A 26,143-nucleotide genomic window follows, 5' to 3' on the forward strand; every position below is an offset into this window, starting at 1 on the left:
CCCTTCCCCATACACACCCTTAGTTTGCTCTTGTCTTTCCTGATCATTCTGCACTTTAAAGGAGTCTTTTTTTCTGAAAGGCTGTTTGCATTTTCCGTAATTAGATACTTACTTGTTCTCTCTTGGTAGTCAGACAAGCCCACAGTGAAAGCGACAGTCTCTCCCAGTACTGCCTTAGGGGCCAAGTAGAGATGCAACATAGCAGAAACACTTTCCCCTCCTACCAGACCTGATGGCAGAACACCAAGAGAGATCCTCAAAGACAGGAAACCTGGAATTAAAGAGAGACTTGGAGCCTCTTTTCTAGCCATTGGCCCCTGCCTTCGCAGGTATGGCGCAGTTCTGCAGAAAGGAGGCCAGTCCTTTGAGGAGCTCCCTTCCCCGAAAGCCCAGGAGGAAGCTGAAATGAAATCCTCAGGTTGAGTCACTCACAACTGCTGAAGGAGACACACCCTTCTTTGCAAAGCAGCTGGCCGCCACGATCAAAACACGCTACACGGTCTTCAAATCAAGCCCATTCTTTTGGAAACCCGCCCACGCCCAAGTCCCCTGCTTTAATTTTTGCTTACCCAGAAAACTGCAAGCAGCAAACTCTCATTCGCGGTTCAGGGATTTACTATCATGAGCAGAATACGGGGTTCCTTCCTGCTGTCCCAAAGGAGCATAAGTGAAAGAGGGAGACAGGCCAGGTCTGCACAGCCACCCAGTGAGCCTAGCTCTGGGGCAGGAATCAGGATGGGTGGCATGATGGGAATACACAAGGGTGCCAAAGAAGCCCTTATCTGGATCCAACCCATCTCACCAGTGAAGGTGAAATCGGAGGGGGCATGCCCATAAAGTCTGCAGATCTCCAGACAGCCAAAAATGTGGTGCTTTATTACGGAGGCTAAGTGACTGCAAATAGGCCATTATCAAATCTCTTCAGTGACAAAGCTCTGTGTTGAAAGGGACAAATAAAAATAAGTACATTAAGCACAATAAATCACAGGGCCCTGTCATTGAGACCCATTACCCCTGGGGGATTACGGGACTGTTTTCCTCCCTGCCTTTCAGCTATTGGATCCTGGTTTTTCTATCATTGTTTTAATATTGCAGCCATTACTCTCTGTGCCATGAAAAGCCTGCTGTTTCTCTGTAGTTCTGGGTGGCAAGGGCATAATTTGTTTTATGATTTGCTTGGGAGGGTAGCTGTTTTATATTCATCTTTAAAAGATACATTCAATAATCGTAGCAATAAGACCCCGCTTAAAAAACAAGACCCAGCCCTGTGATTGCTTCCAGTATCAATGTGGCCATGGCTCTAGCCACCCAAAAGGCACCCAACCATTCCCAGGAGGGCTGAGCTGTTTCTTGGAGGGGCCCACGTGCCCAATAACAATGTTAGTCATGCTTAAAGAGCCAGTGAATCCTGTGGAAGGCAGCCTGAGCTGGAGCAAGACTGCAAGAGGCTGGAAGTCACGGAACCTGAGTTTTACCAATAAGTCGGTATGACCTTGGATAGGTCCTTTGACCTCCAGGGCTGAAATGTTCCCATCTGCCAAGGAAACCAGTTGGTCCACATGCCTCTTTGGGACCCTAAAGATTCTGCATTCCTATAAGATGCAGAGGGAATGTGAAGAACCCTAAGCCAGGTAACAATACTCACATTTCCTCCTCTCTCTCAACAAGATCATTACAAGATTCCTCTTCAGATAACACCAACCCATTACGCAACTGTCCAAGACATCTTCCACCAGCTCCTTCTTCTCCTGCCCCTGTGGAATCCTTCCCTCCTGCCCCCCCTCATTCCCTGAGAAGTTGTTTTCCAGGACGGCTCATGGTCAATACTATAAAGTCCGTCCATCAGGAAGTGGCTGGAAGGATGGGGACGTCAGGACAGAACGTGCTGGGGTGCACTGCCCGCCACAGCAGGACTCGCCGAGGCGCTTCCCCGTCAGAAATGAGCAGGTGACAAACCCCCCTCGCTCTTGCACAAGATGGCTGCCACCTCCGCGTGCAGTGAGGAGTCACCAACAGTCTTTCCACGTATTCCCATTTCAATTGCCACATCTCGGTCTCGCCATGAAAAGAACACGCTTGTGATAAAATGCTTCCAAGTAGGGCCCTGCGCGAAGCAGCCATGGAACAAAATTGATCCCAGAGCCTCGTCGCCCATCCGAGAGGCACTGACATAAAACCCGCCCGGTGGTGCCCAACTCTCAAAATATTCTATAAATGACTCAAATTTGGAAAAGGCAAAAAAAAGTTACAAGCTCCCCCATGTTAGCAATGGAGCTGGATTTGTACGGATCATCGAAGCCCAGTGAGCAGCCTCTTGGGAGAGGCATAACGAGGATTCCTTCTAACCACACAATTCCTCTGGCTTTGCAAAATTGGGTGCAGCAGCCCAATAACTACCAAGCGGAGGTAGAGATAGGGCAGCTTTCAGCCTAGATTGCAGGTGGCCAAGGAGGTAGCTTTGCCTGCAAACAGGACGGTGAGCTGGGAGACAACCTACCCCGGTCACAACGAACCAGGTCATCCAGGATGAGAGCCCCAAGCAAGCAGGGCCTTGGGTCTTGACTCCTCACCCCAGGACCCAGCACAGGGCCCGGTGTGTGGCAGACGACCAACCACTGTGCGCTCACTGAATGAGTGACGGAAGGAATGAGACGGAGCAAAGCGATCTCGATGACCTGCAGCCCCTGGAAACGCAGGTCCAGTTGATGGGAATAACGCAAAGACCTGTTTAACAGAGAAGTGGAATTTCTGCAGAGCCCTGAGCGTCTCAAAATATACACTGAGACATCCACCTATTCTGACAGCAACATACACTATGCTGTATGCAAAAGGAAGTTAAAGACCCCAAGTCCTTTCAAAGTCAGTGCAAGGGATTGGAGGGCCCATTTGGTTTGTTTTGTAGCTTTCTTTCTTACCACTGCAAAAGGAAAAACACATTCTGAACACACTCTTAGCCTCTGCCCCAGTGAGACGCTTTCGGATTTCAAAATACAACTCAGGAAAACAAACCAATAAAACTACCCTATAGCCCCACGCTCCCCATGAAAGATTCAAGAGTGGGGACAGATATCTCAGGATTTACATCCACGTTGTACCACAGGGCAGCAAGGAGTGGCCAGCAAGTCAGGACGAGGCAAGTGACCAGCAGTCTCCCACTCTGAGGGGACACAGCTCCACCCTCAGGGTGGCCCTCCCTTTACAAGTCTGCTGCCAACCTGCTCTGCGTTTCTGGTGAGCCGCAGCTCAGGTCACACTTCCCAAAGGGATTTTAATTGAAAAATCACATGGAACATGTTGTGAGTTAGATCCAAATACTCATTAAACACCATATACCAGGAATAAGAGACACCTAACATCCCTAGGGCATTCTGCCATCACCCAGGGGATACATTGTCTAGAGCACTTTATCACTTGATTGTGTTTGAGCCTTAGTGAAGGTGGGAACAGGTGATGGGCCTTGGGGGAAGAAAAGTAAAGCTTAGGGCATTATAGATTGAACTGTGTCCCACAAAGAATGACATGTTGAAATTCTACCCCCCAGGACCTCAGAACATGACCATTTTTGGAAATAGGGTCTTTTTCTGAGGATTCAAGGGAAAATGAGGTCAGCAGGGTGAGTCCTAATCCAGCACGACTGCTGTCCTTATCGACGGGAAATTTGGACACAGAGCTATGTACAGAGGAAAGATGCCCATGTGACCTGCGTGACGCATCTCTAAGCCAAGGATAGCCAAGGATTGCCAGGAAACACCCAAAGTTAGACGGAGCAAAGCAAGATTCTCCTCTAGAGCCATCAGAGAGAGCATGGGCCTGCTGACACCGTGAGACAGCTTGATTTAGGACTTCTGGCCTCCAGAAAGAATACACTTCTGTTGTTTCAAGCCACCCTCTTTATGGTGCTTTGTTCCAGCAGCCACAGGAAACTAATACAGAGAAGGTAAGCACCTTATCCAAGGTGAGCTGGCAAAACATGCAAACGACAATAAATTGTGCTGTCAAAACTTCTACCTCCTGGGCCCTATTCTCACAGAGACTGTGACCTGCTTGCAATGAAGACCACCTCTAAAACAGTTAACACAATCCACACAGCATATGAAGAAGTGATTAATATGTGGATAGATTGTTTTCAAACTTCATCCTCCTCCCAGGTAACATGTATGTATTTGAACCTCGTCCTGCCGGAAATAGCTCTCCAAAGCACTAAGAAATTGAAATTTTTGGATGGTAGGTAAGCAAAATTTGAGTGGGGGTTTTTAGTTTTCGACATGAACAGACTACAATTTGACAAACTGCTACCTCCTCCCCACATCTCCTCAGCTGCTATGTTCCATTACAAACATTGACAGACCAGACAATGAACACACAAGCCACATTGAAACAATAATTAACGCAGGTGCAAGAACAATGACAACTGCTTGGCAAAGTAGAAAAATGGACAGATCTGTCATCTTCAGAGCTTCAAGATGAGCTCGGGCTGAGAATGGAAAGCGATTTCTGACACCACAGCGGCCCTTGAGGACCTTGGGTCAAAACGTGTCACAAAACCCCAAACTTGCAAACTCTGGGTCCTAAGACACAACATACAAGATCCTCTTCCACACACACCAGCCCCGGGACAAGGAGAGCTCAGTAGAGCTTTCAGCCAGATAATCCACTGCTCCAGTGGAAAGAGAAGAAGATTGGCTTTCATCCAAGCTGTTGGTCTCCTACTCCTCACTCCCACCTCCCCCCACACACAAACAGTCATAAAACTCATTTCACAACCAAGCCCACCCTCAGGGTATGTCAGGGAAGTTGTTACTGCAACAGTGGCGGCACTGAGCTGAAGGAGGCAGAAGGCCTGATTTTTGACAAACACGCAACCTGTTTCTATCTCTACACGCTTGTCTTTTCTCTACTCCTATTAGAGGGAAGGCCATACCCAAACTAACAACCCGTGTCAACCTTCCCATCCCTGAAATGGTAACTTTGCTTTCGTATACATGAATCTGTGATTCATTTGTATCTCAAACAAGGTTTGTACATTAATATGATTTTTCAAAACATAACCCATTCACAGCATTAAAACAACACATGGTTGTTATAGGCTGAATGGTGTGTCGTCACCTCTCCCCCAAATTCATATGTTGAAGCCCTTACGCCCAGCACCTCAGAATGTGACTGTATTTGGAGACAGTCTTTCAAGAGGTGATTAAGGTTAAATGAGGTCCTTGGGGTGGCAATCTGACTGGTGTCCTTATAAGATAGAGGAGATGAAAACACGGGGATGACCATGTGAAGACACAGGGAGAACACAGCCATCTACAAGCCAAGAGAGGCCTCAGGAAGAAACAACCCTACTGATACCTTGATCTTGGTCTTCCAGCCTCCAGAGCTGTGAGATAGTAAATCTCTGTTGCTTACGCCTCCCAGGCTGTGGTACTTTGTTGTGGCAGCCTCAGTAGACTAACACAGATGGAGTGCCACAATTTTTATTTCTTTTTTTAATTGTTTCACTAATGAGAAAAAAAAAAGAAAGGAAGGAAGGAAGGAGGGCGGAAGGAAGGAATCACAAACTACACCAAGTGAGGGATTTTTTTTTTTTTTTTTTTGACATTTCCTTACAAGTCTTGAAATTACCAAAGCATAGAATAGAAGGTATCACTTGTGTCACTGTGTCAATGAGCAGATTGGTATCATAATTGCCAAAGTGTTGGGCTGGTGGTGTGTATAAAGGAAGGGCATCCAGGAGAATAAAAGGGTTTTGGAGACGAGACCTGTAATCTGTCTGATAAGACTTCACGATGTTCAGGTTCATCTTCCTACTGAACATTGTGGGGTTTTCTGTTTGCCCAGCTTCTCTTCAGGAATCACCTCTTCTCCATTCTCCAAGCAATTCAAATACGACTGATCCCTTCTCCCCAGACCAGGTCCATGGAGCTGACCTTGGCCCTTCTAACCAGATCGTGACCAAGACTTTTATCAGATCCATTGGGGACAAGATGCTCTCCTTCAGCTGCGATGGCAAGATGGGCAGGATGTGAACCCGGGGCTCCTAAGGACCATCTCTGCCATCCATGGGGACATTCTGCCTGACAGTGAAGCCAAGGCAAAAGAAAGCAGAGCCAAGAGACAAAGTGACAACTTCAGGATCACATCTGAGGACCTGGATCCAGCACTGCCTGACGCTTCCCTCTAGTTTTCAGTTACTTGAGCAAATAAAGTTCATTTTTTCTTTTTTTAATTTAACATCAGTGTGAATTAGATTTCTACCATTTATGTCTGAAACTATCCTCATTGTGTCCCTGAGGCACTCTGGTATGCATCATCCCATGTCTAACTACCTAAAAGTTTCTAAAAGTTTCATCAAAATTTAAAGTATGTTTACGTTTTACTGAAACCCCATGTAACTTCAAGGGTGCTTAATCAAAAGTGCAATGTATGAGGTTTAAACAGCATTGATGCCCTTGAAACGCTATGAAAAAAATATTTAGATGTATAAAGGGTCTGTGGCAGAAAGCAACTTAAGAGTTGCTCAGTCCAAATTTCAGTATCTCAGGGGAAAGTACAGTACAATGATCTTCAAGCTTTATCTGAATTTTGAAATTTGAAAAAGTTGTACCGTCTTGCCTATTTTTAGGCTGACATCTAAAGTTTTCATCATAAACTGAATCGTTTCTGAGGATATAATTTTCAGCATATTATAAACGTTAACATTTTAAAATAAAACTTCACGTCACATTTTTAAATGGGATCTACCAGTCTGATACCCATCATTCATTTTAAAAATTCAAGCAAGTTATTTTTTAAGACCTGAAAATTTTCTATCATTACTGAGCATGAGAAAGGGGCCCAACTGCCCTGTTCCTAACACTAAGTTTAAACAGGGAAAAGAGAGTGTGGCAAGAGGCAGCCCTGCAGCAGTACCTTGATCGGAAGATTCCCGCACACCAGTTTCAAACAGTTCCTTTGTCTGGTGCCTCTTGAGGTTTTTATACCCAGAGCAATCAACCAGAGTAAGAACAGTGTTGGGGAAGAGATGTGCCTTTTTAAGATGGGAAAGGATGACTGTTGAAAAGGTAGGAAGGAGGAACCATCAACTTGGTGGGGGTGGACTCAGGATAGTCGATTTCAGGGAAGTGCCCGTATGTGAGGTCAAAAATGTGGAAATTGATTCCTTTAAAACTATCCACACCTGCATACGCCATAGAAAGTCTTCATGTATCCCCAGAGGTCTATATATTCCAATGTTAAGTGACCTAGGTTAGTAGATTATGAGACAGAAGAAATAAACTAGAGTCAGAACTGGGTTCCACTCTGGCTTTATCACATGGGCTAATAACCACCTCTCGGAACAGCCATTTCCTCACCTGCGAAATGAAACTGCTCAGCTCAGAGGGTTCTAGTGAGGCTCAAAAGGCATCATGCATGTAAAGACATCTCATCTTCACATAAGAGGCATTCTATAAATGGTAACTATAGCTGTTACCACCATCATTACTGTTACTGTCATTTTTAAAACTGTTCATTCAAAACTTGCCAAGAAAGAGTCCCTCCCTATACTATTCATTGGCTCTCATCTCCCTTACCTGTCAGAGCCCAAATTTCCAATGAGAGAAAGAAGCAAGGCAGACAGAAAACTCCTGAAAAATGGCCTCAGAGGATTGGTGGGCAAGCATGTGCCTTTACTTCCGGGCCTCTGCAAACTTTCTGACACTTTTGGACAGAGCTGAAAAGAGAAAAATGGTGGCCTCCTCCTCATCCCCAGTAGCCATTTGATTTCTTACTTTCCCAAGTACAACCACCATAAGGGGTAAAGAGCAAGTAGTGGGGGAGAGAGGAGAAAAAAAGGAGATCTAAACAGTAACAAAAATTACAATAGCTTATATGGAGTGTTTTCTGTGTACCCGCACTGTTCTAAGAATTACACACACATTAACAGATTTAATGAGCTCAAAACTGATATTTCAACAGAAGTTAGGGACAAACCCAAGCAGAAGAAACTGGAAAATGTCAAAAATTAAGACAGAAAAAACACACCCCTTCGTGTGTATTAAGTCAGACCCCTGCTGGAAAAGCAGCAGGGCTTCCTCAACCATGGAACCAACACTCATGCCAAGTGCAAGTTCATAAAAGTTTTGCCTGTTCCTGGATCATACAGACCCTCTGATAAACCCAGGTTCATCAATCACTCCTCCGTGATTCACTAAGCAATCCCATTCATGTAGCACCAATGCCTGGGGTACAACAACAGTATAATAAAAACCCAAAAGTACCTCACAAATACTAGAGTCAGTACTAAATATTCCAACAGAAACACATTGTTATCCAGAGACGAGTCTCTGGGCACTGGTACTGAGCTTGTACAAAATGTCTCCGATGCTCCCTAGCCACTCATCACTGTCTAATTTCTCAATCAATTATAATTGCCATTCTGCAACAGGTTCTCTAAAGAATGTGGCACGGTATTAAGCCCAGTAAACAAAAAACACAGTCAAAGGCACCACCAGCATTTGGGACCTACAGCGTTGCCAGAAAGAATCAAACACTTGAGGTATAAGGCCTGCTGTGACTTGAAAGAAAGATATGCTTCAGATTGTCTGCTGATGACTCCCAAGGACTGATCTTCTCCATCAGGGTTTTAAAAAGCCTAAGAGGAGTCTGAAGATCGGAGAAAATGGAAAGAACAGAGAAAAGCAGAGGGTTAAAACAGCAAATAAAAGAGGGGTGAGGGTGGTAGCAATAGAGTGTTCAAGACTGCACAAACTGAGAGGAGGGGGAGTGACATGAGGAACAAAGGGTCTTCAAGCTCCCCCTAGCCACCTCCACTTGAACATTCAGTCTTGAGGGCTTCATGAAGACACTTCTCTGTCTAGAAAGACAGCAAGGGCCCTTTCTCCACCACCACCACCACCACCACCACCACACCACCTCCACCTCCCCCAGTGGCACCGCCACCACCACCACCACCACCTCCACCTCCACCACCACCATCACATTCCTTGAAGGCATCGGTGTGCCCCAGGGAAGGCCCACCACCATTCCAGTCACTGGCCAGGGAGCACACATTTTTTAGATTTGGGAATACCTTGAGAAGCTAATTCACATCCCATGTTCCCCTGCAACACAGTGTAATAATGAAGGTTCAGCAGGAAAGGGTTCCATTCTGCCTGGCCAACAAATTCAATGAAATCCAAAATCACCACCTCCACCACCTCCAACAGCAGCATGTGCTGCGTAGACGGAATGTTCCAAGCATATGGTAAAACACGGAAGAGCTCCCAGAGTCATAAGACACAGTTTTACTGAAAGGCTCCCACACTCTGGCAAGACAATCAGCTGGAGGAACTGGGAATATAGTGTAGGAAGTGCAGCAGCAGAGGCCAGAACAAGGTTCAGACACAGTTCAGCCCCCCAGTATCAGAAAAAGCTTGGAGGAAGGACTGCATGAGCTGGGTTTTGAAGGAAAAATAGAAGTGTCCCAGGCAGATAACAAGGGAAACAGCTTATCAGGCAGAAAGAGAGGTTATTTGCACAGCTTGGCAGGTTTGGAAAAAAGAACCAGTAAGGAAGAAAAATAATGAGTTAGAAATAGATGGGGGTGGGGGGAGAAAAGATGAGGCTGCAGAGAAAGGGAGGGGCCAGTTCATAACACGTCCCGATAAGAAAGCAGGATGTTTCCCAGTGGCTGACAGTAAGCCAGCAAGGGCAAATACACAGAACATTCTAGAAAAGCCCTCGTTCTTTAAAGATTAAAAACAAAGACTCTATCTATAAGGGATTGGACTGTCCAATTTGAAAAATTGTGTTATCCAGAATGGCTTAGTCTATGATTCTGAAAAGTGTGGGTTGTCATCTGTCAGCAAGGCTCTCCTCGGGCAGAGAAACACCACTAGTCACAGGACGCACTGTACAGTCTTCACTTTTAAGGTGAATCGGGAGCCCAGATGTCAGAGGACCAATCATTTTGCTCTCAGTCCTCCACAGCTGCTTTGGGGAACCCCTCATGAGAAGAATTTTCTCTATTACGTCCTATATTGGGTGTCATCCAAGGCTAAGAAAAAGTTTGCTCTATAACCCTGGGTTCATTTGAACACACTCCCAATACGAGAGGCTCAGGAGAGTGTGTTTTCACCCAAACCCCATCTCCATGCCCAGCCAAGCCAAGAGAGAAAGTGCTCTTTTAAGACTTGCTGTTACTGTCAGAAGCGGACCTTAGTCCAATGAGGCCGCTTTTCAGTGGGCAAAGAAAACCACCTCAGCCATCGATACCAATGACTGGGATCGAAGCAAAATTTAGACGCTTCCCTCAGCTTCCATCCTACTGTAACAGTTCTAGTCCAGTGACCTTTAAAAGTTCATATATGAACTTGTACAAAGCCTGTTCTATGACCTCCCAGCTTCCATCTCTCCCACTCCAATCTGACCCCAATATTATTACTGGCTTCATCATGTTCCTAAAGTAGAGCTTTCAATAATTAATTATACCATCCTCCTGATCAAAAGTCACCCTGCCTTCCAAAAGCCCACAACCCCAACCTAGCTTGTCCACTTCATCTCCAACTCCTTGCTAACAGAAATCCAAGCCGGTTTATTCTATAACACAAAAACACATACTGTGTTTCCCCAAAAATAAGGCCTAGCCAGACAATCGGCTCTAATGCGTCTTTTGGAGCAAAAATTAATATAAGACCCAGTCTTATTTTACTACAAGACCAGGTATAATATATTATAACATAATATAATACAATATAATATAATACCAGGTCTTATATTAATTTTTGCTCCAAAAGATGCTGTTTGTCTGGCTAGGTCTTATTTTTGGGGAAACACGGTACTCGTGCATTGTCGACCAAACCTGGCCCCTCTACCTCCCTTTAATTCTTCAATTCAAATTTTAATTATCCTGTGTCCAAAGCCTCAACTCAAATCCTCCCTCCCTTGAGTTTAAGCAGCTAAAGTAAGCTCCCACCTCTGATTTCCCATCAAATTTCGGCTTCAACAATCCACCACCATTAATTGTACTGCCACACCGTTTCTATTGTTGCTCTGAGCTGTTCATTTGAATCGTCTATTGTTGCTTCACTTATCACACAATTTTCTACAATCTCTCCAACTATGTGGGAAAGGACAGAAGGCTTTCAGTTTAATTTAATAAATGTTTATTAAAGGATTCCTAAGTGCTAGAAGCATAGCAGAATGCTCCCATAAATACGGTGCTTCCCCGAAAATCAGACCTAGGCGGACCATCAGCTCTAATGCGTCTTTTGGAGCAAAAATTAATGAGACCCGGTATTATATTATAGTAAAATAAGACCGGGTCTTATATTAATTTTTGCTCCAAAAGACGCATTAGAGCTGATGGTCCACCTAGGTCTTATTTTCAGGGAAACACGTACAACAATGGGTGGAGCCCAGTCACAGCGCTTAAGGAGCTGATGACACATAAGTGAGAGAAAAAGAAATGTCTATAGATAGTGACAGTGCCACAGAGAAGATGACAAGCACAGCTTTGGGGACTTGGGGGTCATTCCTCCTCTGACCCTATCCTTCCATCTCCTACTCGCTAAGACCCAGGTCTCGTATCGTCTTCCTTGACCTCCTCAAACATGATCTACCTAACACACGGAGCCCACCACCTTGTGTTAGCATTTCCCTCCCTCACCAAGACCAGGCAGGTGATCTCCTCACCTCCATGTTCCTGATGCCAAGCCAGGACCTGCCCACAGTAGCTCGGTGGATGTTGGCTGAATCAGTGAAGGTAATGCCATCGCAGAGACAGACTGCACAGAGCCCACAGTAGGAAAAGAGATTTCGACCAGACAGGATAGCAGAGAGGATGGGGAGTTTAATCCAGCAGAGGGAATAGCAATAAGAAGCCCATTTAGGAAAACAAGGAGCATTTTAAGGCAATAACCAATAGGCCAGAAATAGAGATAACCCACAGAGAAGTCACAGGACATACAGCTAGAGAGGTAGGGGAACCGGGGCGAGGTCAGCACTGAGGTCAGCAGCAGACAGGAGTCTGAACAGCTAAGAGGCGAGTCCTGGCTCCATGCTTTATGGCAGCGTGAGCTGGGCATGCCTCAGCTTCCACATCTGTAAAATGGGAGTGTAGGACCAGCCTCTGCCTCAAAGGGTTGTTATAAGGATGAAATGACACAAAATGATCAAATGAAAGACTGCCTGGCTTAAAGGAAGCACGTGAAGATTGCGCTTTGGGGCGTGGAACAGATTAAGTAGAGTGTGCCAAAGGGAAGGGGGCAGAGGACAGATGCCTAACACTTATGGGGTATGAGAAGGCAGAGCCAAGGGCTGCACGAGGTGCTCAGTAAGCCTGGGTTCTGGTCCTGCCTCCCGTCTGGATCATTCTCTTTACCTCCCTTGCCTTAGTTTCCACAGCTGTGAACAGAAGCTGTTGGTCTAATGGAGCTCAAAGGTCTCTTCCAGCCCTGAGGTGTCTCAGTTTTGCAGCTATGCCATACACAGAGAAGCCATCAATGAGTAGTTACAATATTGAAAAGTCCAGGTGGGAACACACCACATAGACAGAGAAAGGGGAGAAGACACCAAGATGGCAGAGGAGACTCTTTCTACAGCAGGCAGAGTGCTCGAGGCCCTCCCTCCTGTGTCTCCATGCACTTCATCCTCCTAACTCGGAAGCCATGCCTGCGGTCTACAGCTACACCTTTTCACAATCATCACCAGCGCTGGAAATCCTATCATCAACAATCCATCCTAAGGTTTGTTGTATTTGAAATGCTTTTTCCAAGGCGCTTTCAAGGCAACCTGGCATGTCCATGGGAGCCAGCTTTAGAGCACGCCCCTTCCTCTCGTGCCAGTGAAGTCAATATCCCTGCAAATTAGGAGGAAAGGAACACACGACACATTGCGGTATTGTACTTCCCTTGCCTTTTTACAAAGTCACCAGCGTTTGAAACATGACAGTGATCCCTAAGAAAATTCATCTGCTGATCTAAAATGTCCTTCACATTTTTTAAATAACTGCTTCCTAGAGAGGCCTCAAGGAGTCCAAGTCTGTAAGTCTATAGGTATTCACTCACCTCTCCCTCCACCATCACCCCACCCCAGTCCTGAAAACATCACCATTTAGAATTCATTCAGGAAACAAATCATTCCCTAAAAACTACTTGTTTAGTACAGATCTACTAAGCACTAAGCACCAAGCACCATGCCCAGAGGCTGCAAAAGTCCCACCCTGCTTATCACGGCCCGCTCTCCGCTCCTGATACGACCACGAGATGCCATTCCCAGATGAGAGCTGCCATCAGTCAAGGAGGCTGGTACACAAACACTGTTGGCACATGAAGGATCTATGCAACTGTTCTGGAAACAAAGCGGGGAGAGGATGGTTCCCAATTAAGCCACAAAAATGTTAACCTTACTCAGTAATAACAAACGCGCACTTACGAAGTAATAACAAACAAATGTAGCCAAAGCAGAACTAAACACAGAGTAACACTCAAGAGCCCATGATTCCCTGCTGAATTTAAATTTTTTAAAAAGAAAGGGGAAAAAGGAATCTCCACGTGCCCAGGTTCTGCTATAAATCCTATCAATTCGAATGCTACCATGGAGAGCTGGAAAGGTCAGCAAGCCCTTTCTTCCCAAATGGCCTCGGTACTCTAGAAAAAAACTACGTTAAGAGCAAAATCTCTCCCATCAGTCAGGGCTCCATCTCCATCTGCCTTCGCTATCCGTGCAAAGCACAGCCTCATGATGTGACAAGAGAGGCTAAAATTATGGGTGAGACTGCACTTTCTGTTCTAGCCCCAGCCTGTGGTGATCTACAACTCCAGGCTGCCCAAAATTACCTCTGGAGCCTTAAACGCCTTATATTTTATTTCATTCCTAGAACGAATTCTTTTTTTGGAAACTTTCCTAAGAGATAAAGGAACAAAAAAGAAAAACAAAGGCCCTAGATATTTCAGCTGCGGGAAAGGAGGAGCCAGTAAGCAAGCAGGATTTTGATTTTTCTTTTTTAAATGTCTCATGCATTATCACCTCTGTATCCTTAGGCAGAACAAAATTAATTCCATGTCTCTGCAATTACGAAGGCATGGGAACACAATCCTGGGAACACTTACTGAATTTACTCTTTAAAAACCACTTCTGGTCTTGATACATTCTTAGAGGTAGAAAGAGAGCTGGTTAAGGGACTCCTGCAGATGGGTAGTTGTAACTGTATCTTCAGGAAGAACAGTAGTGAAATAAGCAATCTGCCCCAGGGAAGTAAGTGAAGTAACACTACGGGGTAGGTTAATGGTTACAAAGTTTATGTTACTACTGTACTTCTTTCTGTGTGTAATACAGTTAGATATTAGGCTTTTAGGCAGGTGAACCTAGTGAGTTATTTGTTAATACACTTGAGAAGTTGATATTTGAAAAATGCTTGGCTTTAATGGAACAGTGAGGCTCCCAAAAGCTTCCATCATGATTGTATTAATCAAATAATTTGAAATACAATAAAGGAACTAACTGTTTAAAAAAGGCTTGCTATGAATCCCTTTTGTAAAATAATCTTTCTGTACACCAAACAATTACTTATCTTAAATTATTTGCTTTTAAGATCAGATTTTATATGCCAGGTTCACCTAAAATAGGGCACTCTTATACTTAGCTTCAATATTGAAATAATAATGTAACAAACCTTATATTTACATTGCACTTAACTTCAAATCTCCTCTTTCCAATAAGCACTGCCCTCCATACCCAGGAGGCCAGTGCCAGAGTGGTGAGGAGCCGTTTTTCTAGCTATTCACAGATTTGGAGGCATGAAATTAAGTTGGTTTGCATTCTTCCTGACTTGTACTTACTTCTGCAAGATTGCTTTTCTGTGTCTATTCTTCCAAACATCTCCCGCTTTATACTCACCCAAAAGCTCCCCTAACAAGGTAACCTCCCTGGGCCAAAGGGCTCCCCGTTTCCACAGTAGAGTCCAGGCTTTGCAAAATCCCAAAGGGTCCACTCAGCTTTTATCTCCTTAAATTGGAAAAAATTAAAATTTTCAGCATTGCTTTTTAACACAAAGCATTTAATTGTCAACTCAAGCAGTTCTCAAAGAATAGTGTCACATTCCAGAACCTACAGGTTTGCACAATACATAAAATGAGCAGGCATGGCTAGCTGCTTATATGTGAATGACCTTAGTATCAGAGAGGTTCTAATGCAGTCTGCAATATACAGAATCTACATCCGACACAGCAGACTTTGTGACTCTTTTCTTCAGCATTGCATACCGACGGTGTTTGATGTTTCAATGCACAGTACACTTTTGAACTGGTCAGACCTCTTCCCATTTCAGAGGTAGAAAGCTAGAAAACCTAATGAGTAGTCTGAGCTTTGCCACTCAATAGCTTAAGACCGTTCCCTCTCCTGGCCTCTAAATTCCTAGTAACAAAACAAAAACTCACTTATGTATAGAGACTGGCCTGATGCCCTGACAGGTCAAGAAGTACTGTAAGGTCACACAGTAAGTTAGCATAGAATGATGCAACACTGAAACCTAGATCTCCTAATCTCACTTATAACCCTTTGCCTCCCACTCAACACAGGGAAGAATAGGAAAGACAAAACACACACACACACACACACACACACACACACACACACACACAGGCTTCTTTTACCTCCACTGTCCCGGCTTCTGTTTCTGAAAACCTAAATATACTTGGCCCTGCAGATTGCTGTGATTTTCCATTCTCTCCAGTACCTTCTGGTGGTTACATTGTTGCTTTTCAGCCTCACTTACATAGATTCCTCATTCCATGAAACACATGGCATGCACACACACCCATCCTCAATAAAATAAAACTCTTACTTTTCCAACAGCAAAAAAAGTTTAGGCTAGAGCCAAAGGTTCAAATCCCGGAACCTTGCCCAAGTGTTAAACACGACCATCACTCTACCCAGAACACATCTGACAAGATGGAATTTGTTCTCACAGAGACGGATTTTCCCCCCACAGTATATCATTTGTCAAGTAACATTGTCATTGCTCCCACTGCTGCATAATCACATAATGGAAGCCCCAGATATAATTCATGTACACAAGAGGGCAGACTCATGGCCGATCAGGGGACCTTTTTTCTGCATTGCTAATAGTTTGTTAAAGAATAGGCAAAATTCTCTATGTGGACGAATAAAGGATAAAAAAGAAATTTTCTTTTTCTGTTTTTAATAACCATGTGGGATGATCCACTAGTACCCCTGGATCTTATCCAGCAACTGTTCTCACCACCATTTAAATACACAGAGCACGCAGCTCAGAATCCTATTAAACTATGTCCCGTCTAACACCAAGCTTCCCGCTTCCTGAACAGCCCATCTTCCAGCCACACTAACGACTGACTGTTCTCCATTCACACTGCATACTTTAAGGTTTCCATGTGGCTCTTCCTGCCCAGGATTGCTCTCCTTTCTACTATCCTGGCAATCTCAAACTCATCCTTTGCACAAATTTGTACTATAGTACTCAGCTCGTAGAAATGGTTCAATGTCTGCCTCCCCCAAAGGACTATAAACTAAACGTGGAAGCTCTGCGGCCTCCCCAGAGAACATGCTCTCTGCTACAGAATAGGTGTTCAATTATTACCTGTTAAGTTAAAAGAAGAAAAGCCTTCTACAACGCATTTAATTAAGCCTTAACTTTACTGGCTGCTGCGTACTACTCTCCAAGTGCCAGCGTGGTCAGAGGGGAACTGAGTACCTCCCTGTGTCAAATGCCCCCGAGTGGAGCCGCAACGCCTCCTCCACACGAGCGGATCCTGTGGGGTGGCAGTATTGCAAAGGTGTGTCCATGGCAGCGTGCCTGCAGCTGGCAGGCCCTACGGAAGGCCAGTATCCTGCCTCAACTTCTTACTCTACCTCCGCCATCCGGCTTCCCTGAAATTCGCAAGACTTCATTTATGCCTTAGGACCACGGTATATATCTTCTCCAGGACCAGTTTCTACGAGTTGATGCTCAGTGGCAAATTTAATAGTGTTTTCCTGTTACAATCTCTTGCCCCTTGGCTAGACTGCGCCTATGAGAATCAATCTATAAAGCCTTAATAGCAGAAATAAAGCTTTATGCTGACCATTTTCCCTAGACCACAACAATAGCTCCCCTCAAACTACCTAAATATGCACTATACATATGGGTAAAGCATCACAAACACAATCGACCAGACCCCAGAGTTCAGGGAACTATAATAACTCATGCAGGACCTCAGGTTCATATAGTGAGTCTAATTCCTTACGCCGAGTTGGGTCCTTTAGAATCCAGCAAGACCTAAATCTTGGCAACATTTGCCCCTTTTTCGTGCCAGTATTCTCAACTGAGTCGTCTCTTCTTGGACTCTACCTCTCACCTGTCCTGTCTGCCCACCTCTGGAGTCAGCTTTGACAAGAGTTGGCCGCTGTGGGTAAGGTGAGCCTGGGTAAGCCGAGGCTTTGTTCTTCGGCAAAATAGAATTATCTTCCAATTCTGCTGGAAGAAACCCAGACACTAATGATTTAATACTCTGAAAAATGCAAACCTGGACATTAATGATTTAATACCGTTAGAAGTGCAGAGAGCATCTGAAAGTGCAACTACATTACCAAATGTTAAGTTACATCTGTACACAGTTGACCCTTGAAAACAACACCGGGGTTAGGGGCACCCATGCCCACGCAGTCAAAACTCATCTTGTAACTTTTGACTCTACAGCCTGCAGTTCGCATCAGCAGATTCAACCCACCGTGGATTAAAAATAGTATTTTTGATCCTCGGTTGGGAATCCGCAATCCGGAATGTGAAAACACTGTTTCCCATCCGGGGTTTGCTGAGTCCCCTGATGCGAAACCTGCGGCCAGGAAGCGCTGACTGTATTTGTTGGGAAAAAAAAAAAAAGTACGTAGAAGGGGACCCGTGTAGTTCAAACCTGTGTTGTTCAAGCGACGACTGTAAATACAAGGTATGTACATTTAACAGAATGATGGTGGGAAATTTTAAGTTTAATGGAGTCAATTCTAGACTCCATCTAAAACAGAGGAAGCAGGATTTTATGAAGACTGCTGAGGGTGTGCTTTCCAGAAACCAAAAAGGGGAGTTTTGATTACAAACCCTTAAGGAACTTATAGTTAGCGTGATCTCATTGCCCAAAGGATGGAGTCTGAAGGAGGGTCTGTCTCCCAAAAATGTATAGCCCTCATACATTTAGAGATTATAACTGAGTTTGTCAGAGTCTCATGGAACACTGTGCAGTTAACCTGTTCTGAGTTGTCCAAGTGAGGCTTGAGACGTGAGTAGGCCCATCGCCTCCCCCTACGCATCAGGAATCCACTCATTAGGGCACAAATGCACTGGGTACCAAAAAGTTAAGTCCACGAGCCCTACAAAATAAACCACAGTTTTTGTAACATAGGTCAGTCCTTTTGTTTCCTTCATCAGTAGTGGAATAGAAAACGAGTCCCCCCTAGTGTCCTGCCACAGTAGGTGGCTGCAGATGGAGACATTCCTGCTTTCAGCATCCAACGTAAAACACAGCTCAGGAACCCAGACCCAACCTTCGCCTCCCTCCAGAGAGAGGGAGGCACTTCCGGGACCTCCGGTGAGATGAAAACCTTTCATTTCATGTCCAAGGCCCTTCCAGGTACAGTTTAAAAGGCAAAGGAATCTGCATTTTCTCACACCGAAAAGTTCACCTCCACATAGGGAAGAGGGCCCAAGCTTGTTAGTGACTTCAGTCCACTCCACAGTGATGGATCTTTTCTTTAAAAATCTCTCCATCCTCCTAAGGAGATTTATTTCCTTTCCCCCACCACTCTTGAAAATCCACTAAGATCTAAATCTTGATGACTTTTGCCTCTCTGTCCCAGTGAGTTTTCTTCCCGGGATGGGATTAACAGGGCCAGGCTGGATAAATGTGTGTTCTCCTCAAGCAATTTTCACTGAAGTGAAGTACTCTTGAGAAATAAAGGTACACTAAGAGATATGTGAAACCTTAAAGCCAAGAGGTGGGTTTTTTTTTATCCCCGGTGAGGACTCAGCATGCCTGAGAGTAATTCACTCATGTCACCCATTTGGGAGAGATGAGAAAAGAAACCAGCACTCCATCCCTTTCCTCATTTAGAACCTTCCCTTATCTTAAGTCTATCAAAGCTGACTCCTGAGGTAGGAAGACTGGACAGCTGAGGAGGAAAATCCACCTGCGGTAACTGCCTCCACAAGTGAATCAGCACTCTGGGTTCCACCTGTGTCAGAGGGCTAGCATCTGTATTTAGATGAGGCGAAGCCCCCCCCCCCACTCCCCCTCCCGCAGTCCCCCAGGAAAGAAACAGGAGCCTGAGGTCTCTCCTGGGGCACTTACATAAGACCCTGTAAAACTTCCTGTGACATTCACAGAAAATGTAAGCTGCTATTTTGCTCCCTCAGGAGATTATTTTAATGGACTGAGTGACAAAATTCGCGGATTCGGAATTCAGCAGAAATCTGCTCAACCGAGGTATATCAGCTCAGGGACGAAAAAAATCCATCCCCATTAAACAGGGTCACCCAGGGGGAAGGATTCAATGTAGGAGAGACAATCTGTTCCCTCAGAAGTGACCCATTTAAAATCAGATTGTTCCAGAGGAAGCTCGTAGGTTTAATAAATTTCAAACAGGAACCGGCAGGCTTTGCAGAACTGAGGTTCCTTAAAAGAAAATGTAAAGAAGGTAGTAAGACAATGTACGAAATAACCTAAAGAGGCACAAAGTTTGGAGTCACTCACTCCACTTCAGAAACAGTGACATTCACAAGAATGTCTGGGTCGCTGTGTATTGATCCCATCACTCATTACAAGCAGTTTTGTCTCACAGAAGTGACTCTGGTTGGGTTTCCTCTCTACAGATACCGCTGCCACCCAACCTCTCTGTCCTACAGAGGGACTCGCAAGCTGTGGCTGCACACCCCAAATCTGGCTCCACTCTGCAACAAGGAGCAAAGAAAAAAAGTTCTTCACAGCATGACGCCAGGAAAGGCAGGTGGGGATCGCCCAAGAGGGATGGACCCTTCCAAACACAACAGGTTCCCCCAAAGCACAGGTGCGGGGGAGCAGACGAGGGAAGCAGTGTGGGGGTGCGGGCACATCACCTCCAGGTGCTAACGAGAAACTCCTCTTTGCATGCTCCGAGTTAGCAGCCTGTGTGCCTAGGAGCGGGGCAAGCTCTGGGACGGGTCCCGGGGACAAGAGTTTCGAGGACTTCCACCTCCAGCCTCTCCAGGGCTCCCGGCCCAGGCAGCAGGTGTGCCCACACTCTCCCTTTCTGTCAGAATCCTGAGTACAGTGGGTACCAGCTACAGGTTCGGAGAACTTGTCCAGCGCCGCTAACCAGGGCGCCCCCGCGGTGGCTCTCTGGCACCCCCGGGCTCTTACCTTTGCCGTGACTGCCGCCAGGAAGAGAAAGACCACGGAAGAGCTGGGTGGCACGGCGGCGGCGCCTAGGAGGTGCAGAGGGTCCGAGTAGGGGTCCCAGCAGGCAGAACAGCTGTACCAAGCATACAGTTCGGGGCGATCCCAGGCTTCAAACGCTGCGGGGAGGGTCCGAGCCGCCCAAGCTGACCGCTCTCTCTTCTTCCTTTGCCTTCGGCGCCGCTGCCTGGAGCTGCTCCCTGCCTCCGGGACTCTTCCGAGCCGGGGGTGCCCCTCATGGGCAGGGGCCTGGGTCCTCCTGGGACTGCGTGCGGGGAGGGGGCGTTGGTTTGAGACGCCGGGCAGCCACCGGGGCCAGCTCCACCTCCCGCGCTACCCGCCGCTTCACCCCTTCAGGGCAGGGCCTGTCCGCTCCTGGCCCGGCGAGGCGAGCGCGGCCGCGCCCCCAGCTTCAGGAGTCCCGGCTCCCGCGCGGCAGCGGGGCAAAAGCAGTCGGGCCGGGCGCCGAGTGCGGCGGCGGGGGGGGGGGGGGGGTTGCAGCCAGCCGCGGCGCCACCTCCCCCAGGGCCTGCGCTGCCCGCCCGCGGCTCCGCGGGAAGGAGGCGCTAGAAAGGGCCTCGCCCCGGCCTGGGGCTCGGGACTGGGGGCGCGGGGCCGGGGGAGGCGCCCCGGGAAGGTCACCGGAGCGGAGGCGGGGCTCAGCACGGTGGGTGCGGGGAGCCGAGGAGGACGGCCCCGCTGCCGCCGGGAGCGCTCGGCGGCCTCGGCCGCCGCCGCCTCCGAGACGCGCCTGCTTCCCCGAGCGCCCGGCGCTCGGAGCTGGGCGGCTGCTGCAGCCGCCGCCGCTGCCGGGCGCCGCTGGCCGAAGCCGGCGCGCGATCCCCGCCTCCCGGCCGGGGCCAGGCGGGGACCGCCGCGCGGAAGCTGGCGGGGGGGGCGGGCGGGCGAGCGCTGGGGTCCGGGCTCCGGGCTGGCCCCACCGCCGCGTGCCCAGAGCGCGGGGATCGCTCAGCAGCTGCAGTGACTGTGTGTCTGTGTCATGTCTGTGCAGCTGGGGGGGACCGCGAACCCGGACTGGGCTCCGAGCGGAGGCGGGGCCAGCGCCCGCCTGGGCGCCCACCCCCACCCCGTGATGGCGCAGCCGGCCAATGGCTGGCGCCGCAGCCCCGAGAACTGAGAGGCCACCCCTGCCTAGGCTCCGCCCACCAACCAGGCTCCTCCCTCCGACTTCTTCAGCCTGCTCGCACGCAGGCGGAAGCAACACCCGGATCCGGGATCCCGGCCCGGGTCAGGATGAAAGGGTGCAAGCTGGGAGCTCCCCGCCCTTCTTCCCCAGCCCGGCCTCTCACGGCCGCTTTGGGCTTGGCGAGCCTCGCGGAAAGAGGGGGAAGGGAAGCGGGGCGGCTCCGCAGCTGCGGCCGTAGAGATGCTTGCAGGCTCGCAGGGCCGTGCTGCCTGAACACTCCCCCTTGTATAAAACAGCCGTCGTAGGAAGTGGGAAGTTTTCTACCGCTTCCACCTCCTACTCGGGTCGCCGCTTCTCTGGAAGGTGAGCAGAGTATGGGCACCCTGAGGCGGCGAGAAGCCACGTTGAAGGGCTTTGACAGCATCGTTTACGGCTCTTTATCCAAGATTCCGGTCCAAGGCTCCCTGTTCTTTCGGGGAAACTGCACTTCTTTGCACCCCTCACCCCATCCACATACCCCATGCGCACACAGCACTCCCCTTTCCGTTCAGGTTTCATTCCTGCTCTTTCCCTCCCAGCACAAGAGCCCCCACCGTGCATACCATCCCTCTGAATGGACTTCCAGCCTCCCTGTCCTGAAGACGAGAGTGAGGCGCCGAGAGGCCTCTCAGGATACGGAAGGAGTGGGCAACGGGGGCGGGAGTATGACAGTGGAGCAGGCCTGGAGAGAAAACCCCGAGGAGGAGAACGCAGAGCGGCAGGGACAGAAAAAGGACGCAGAAGGATGGACAACTCTGGGAGACCGGAGCTCCGGCGCGCGATCCAGCTCCCGGGTTTTTTCTCTGGTCGGTCCCAGGGCTTCTGGGGTCCCCTTCCCCCCGGGTCCCCACCTCTTCCTAGCCCGGAGGGCTGCAGGGTCTCTGCCTCTCCTTCACGCGCCTCTCTCTTAGCCCTTGGACTCAAGATGAGCCCACCCTAGTTCTTGGAAGGTGCAGGGGAAGGATGCAAAAGCAGAGATAAAGTGCGATGGTGGGGTTGGGAAGGGGGTGCGTAAGAAAAGGACGCCGCGCTTGGGCTGCGGCGCTGACCCCACTCCCCAGAGGTCAGGTTGCGAACCCCAGGGCTTTGGAGGTACCGCCCCTTGCTCCGCTCCGGACCTGGCTCCTACCTAGGTAGCCTGACTCTTGGCCTTTAGCTAGACTCAGCTGGGACCCTTCTCCCAACCCCTCCCTTCCCTCCAGCTCTTTAAGCAAAAACCCCCACCTCCTTCCACCACCACCGCCGCCGCCACCACCACCATCACCACCACCACCACCACCACCACCTCCACCGGCTGTCCCGCAGCTCTGGAGTGCTGTTTACCTAATCTCAGTGGCAGACCGAGCCTAGGAGTATGCGAAAAGGAGGGAGCGGTTTTCACAGCAGCGTCCCCGGCGAAGAAGTGAAAAAAAAACACAAAACGTTTCCTTTGGAGCTTTGAGATAAGTTAACTGCGAAGCTAGCTAGGGTCCTGCTTCTTATCTCTGCGGTAATGAGTTTCACTCTGCACGTTTACAAGGATTGGAGATCGTATCTCGTTTTGATGCCATTACAGTGTCCGAAAAGAACATTATATGATAAAATATTATCTAATATCCTAGAGACCATTAGAGTGTCAAAGTTTAATGCCAAGCCTTTTAGCTGGAATGCTGCTTCGTTCTTCCTCTGATGTTCAGCCCTGCTCTGGAACGCGCTGAAAACAGGAGGATCGTTTTCATTTTTTGCGGGCAGACTGTCCTTCCTTCCTGTTTTCCTCCTCCCCTACTCCAGCCACCACCCAGAAGCGGGTAAAGTTAAAGGAAGAATTTGGGCTTTCTTTTTATTCATTGCTTTGATTCACTTCATTAGTGATGCAAAATGCATTATTACAATATATTAGCATATTAATAAGGGTATGGTGACTGAGGAAGGGAAGGAAGACCTGAAATTTACAAGCAAAAGGAAATAATGGAATAACAACAGAAACTAAAAGATAAGCAAGTGGAAAAGAAATATCTCCATTGCAATTGCCCAAGTGTAGAGCATTCTCCAGATTGGATTTTAGAAAGAAAAATATGACCCTAGTGGGGCGGCGTGGGGCAGGGGGCATTATTCATTCTGGTCAGTAAGGTACATGAAGACATATTTATTTCATTATTAGGGGATTTCACAAAAATTACTTGCATGCGTTAATAAGCACCTTAAAGGTGTAAAAGCTTAGCTCTATCAATTCAGTGTTGCAGTGTTATAAAGTCAGTAGTATATCTAATGTTCTAAATGATAGGAATGTTATCAGACTGAAATAATTACACAAACTGCACCCTTTTGTTATTTAATATGGCAAGACCCACCCAAGCCCCACATTTAAAGAATTCTTTTGTCGCACCAATAGGTAAGCTGTACTTGCCTGTGAATTACAGTCCTTGGACACAAACCAGGATATGTCTTAAGTTTCAGCTGTGACATAATACTGTATGAGGAATGCAGAATAAAGTAAGGTGATATATCCGTTATTTCTAAGGAATCTGAACTGCTTCTGCTGAGAACTGATAATTGAAAAAATATTGAGCTCTCTAAACCAACTCTTATCTATTTATCTCCACAGGGTTACTGTACCTGTCACAGAAGTTTTAGGAAGGTCTCTTTAATCAGGGTCAAGGAGACTTAATCCTAAAAAACCTGTCTTAAAACGGCCACTAGGGGGCCCTAAAGGCATCTCAAAGAGGGAGCAAGGAAACGTGCTCTGACCTGGGCTTCTCCCAGTCTCATTTTCTGTGCACCTGATGGAACTGGGATCTAAAGTTAAGAGCAAGGTGCAAAGTCTGGAGGCTAGTCGGGCTTTATGCTTGTGGGGACAGAGCCCCAGAAAGCAGTTTCCAGGCTCTCGGCCTCACATAGACAGGTGCTGTCTCAGGTAGTAAATGGCCATCAACTGTGATTGCATGGCCATCAGCTGTGGCTAGTTGGCCGTCAGCTGTAACCAGTGAGCCATTGGCCACTAATATAACTGCTGTGGCTACGCTAGCAGAGAAAGAAGAGAAGGAAAGAATGGGGGCTAGCAAGAAGATGGCGGCTGGGCTGGCAAGCGTGGATGGCGGTTTGCGGTCAGTGTGGATCCAGCCTCCAGTGAGAGTATAGTGCCGCCAGAGAGAATATAGTGGTATGACTCCCCTACCTATGGCTCCGTGGGTGTTCCTTCTTGGCCTCACCATATCCTGCGTTCTTGTGTGGGGAGTGGGAGCAGAGACCCCGCAGGCCTCCCCGCCTGACAAATGGCGCAGCGAGCAGGGTCCCCCGCACGACAATGCTTTAAAAAAGACCGGAGTCCCATTTTAATTCATGTCAGGAACTTAGTTTCCCAACTCCTCTCGCCTCCAAAAAACCACAACAGAAAGGAATTTCGCACTCAGAGATGAAGGTGGTCTGCTACTCCTCCCATCTTAAAGTCAACCCAATTATTTTTATTATTGCAGATAGAGCCCCTTTCTAAGATTATAGGGCTGTTTCTTGAATATTTTGAATGTTCTTCAAGTGCTAAGTAGCAAGATGAATCCTCACAGGGGTGATACGAAAAATATTTGCCAACCAACCCCCTTATGGGAATTCAAGTCAGCCATCAGGTAACTCGCATACCCGGTAGGACAGGTGTTAATTTTTTAGTGCTGGGTTCCAGTGAAATGGTGGTTTGAGGACAGGGTGGTTTGGGAGGGAATCGTAGTGGCAAGTGGGGTGACGAGGCTGGAGTTGTGGTGAGGGAAGGGGAACTTATTACAGGGGACACTTAACTAGCCAGTGTGAAGGTTTACAATATTTTAACAAGTGATGGTATGTATTTCAAAACACCTGAGTAATATCAGGCCTGATCATACATAAAGCTAACCGACATTGTTTGTAGACTTTTAATATCTAGCAATCACATTTTCAGGGCTTCCAAATCCTTAGCAGTTACATATCTTTATCTTCCTCACATCCTACCAGTAAATAAGGTTAAGATGTCCTTTAAGAGCGTCAAGAATGAAGCAGCTCTCAGGCTTAGTTATCCTAGTTATCCTTCCACCAATGCTGAAGAAATGTCTCCAAAAGATGTCCTATCTAGACATATTTCAAGTGAAAATTCAAGTGCCAGCCATGAAACATTCCTCTGTCATTCAGGCCAATAATCAGAAGATATTCCTGAGCAAAGCAAAATGCCTTCATCTGAGCTAAGCAGGGAAGAAGCCACTGGATAGTTGAAGAATTAAAGAAAATATTGCAAAAGCCACCAAATTAACACTACTAGAAGTGTGATCAGAACAGAATTTAACTAAAAACAAAGTGAGTCTAGAATTGAAACATGAGATGAGGAATGAGGACAAAGTCAGTGGAATGAAAAACAGTTCATGTTCCCATCATCATGTTCGTGAAGCAGGCAAGATACAGGTGTTCTCAAAATAGCGTTATTAACTTTCAGAAGACTTGCCACTGCAAACCTCAGAACCAGCTAATTAGAACAAATTTGGCTTTAAATGGAGAATCCCATTGTCTTTCGAAAAGAGTATATTCACTCACTGACTATGAAAGT

General features: G+C 47.2%; 1 protein-coding gene across 3 annotated transcripts in view; it reads right to left on the reverse strand.

The window, feature by feature from the left end:
* The window catches only part of LARGE1 (LARGE xylosyl- and glucuronyltransferase 1), a 486,966-nt gene extending 463,888 nt beyond the window's left edge, over window positions 1-23,078 (reverse strand). Inside the window, exon 1 of one of the 3 annotated variants that reach the window (XM_019728420.2) lies at window positions 22,927-23,078. The gene's annotated coding sequence lies outside the window, so the exon portion shown is untranslated. Of the gene's footprint in view, window positions 1-20,381; window positions 21,238-22,926 lie in introns of those variants that run through there. The other 2 variants (XM_019728419.2, XM_074326275.1) reach the window with 2 other exon arrangements.
* Window positions 23,079-26,143: the final 3,065 nt, after the last annotated feature.

This window comes from Rhinolophus sinicus, linkage group LG02 (genome assembly GCF_036562045.2).
Source record: "Rhinolophus sinicus isolate RSC01 linkage group LG02, ASM3656204v1, whole genome shotgun sequence".
Lineage (NCBI taxonomy): Eukaryota > Metazoa > Chordata > Mammalia > Chiroptera > Rhinolophidae > Rhinolophus > Rhinolophus sinicus.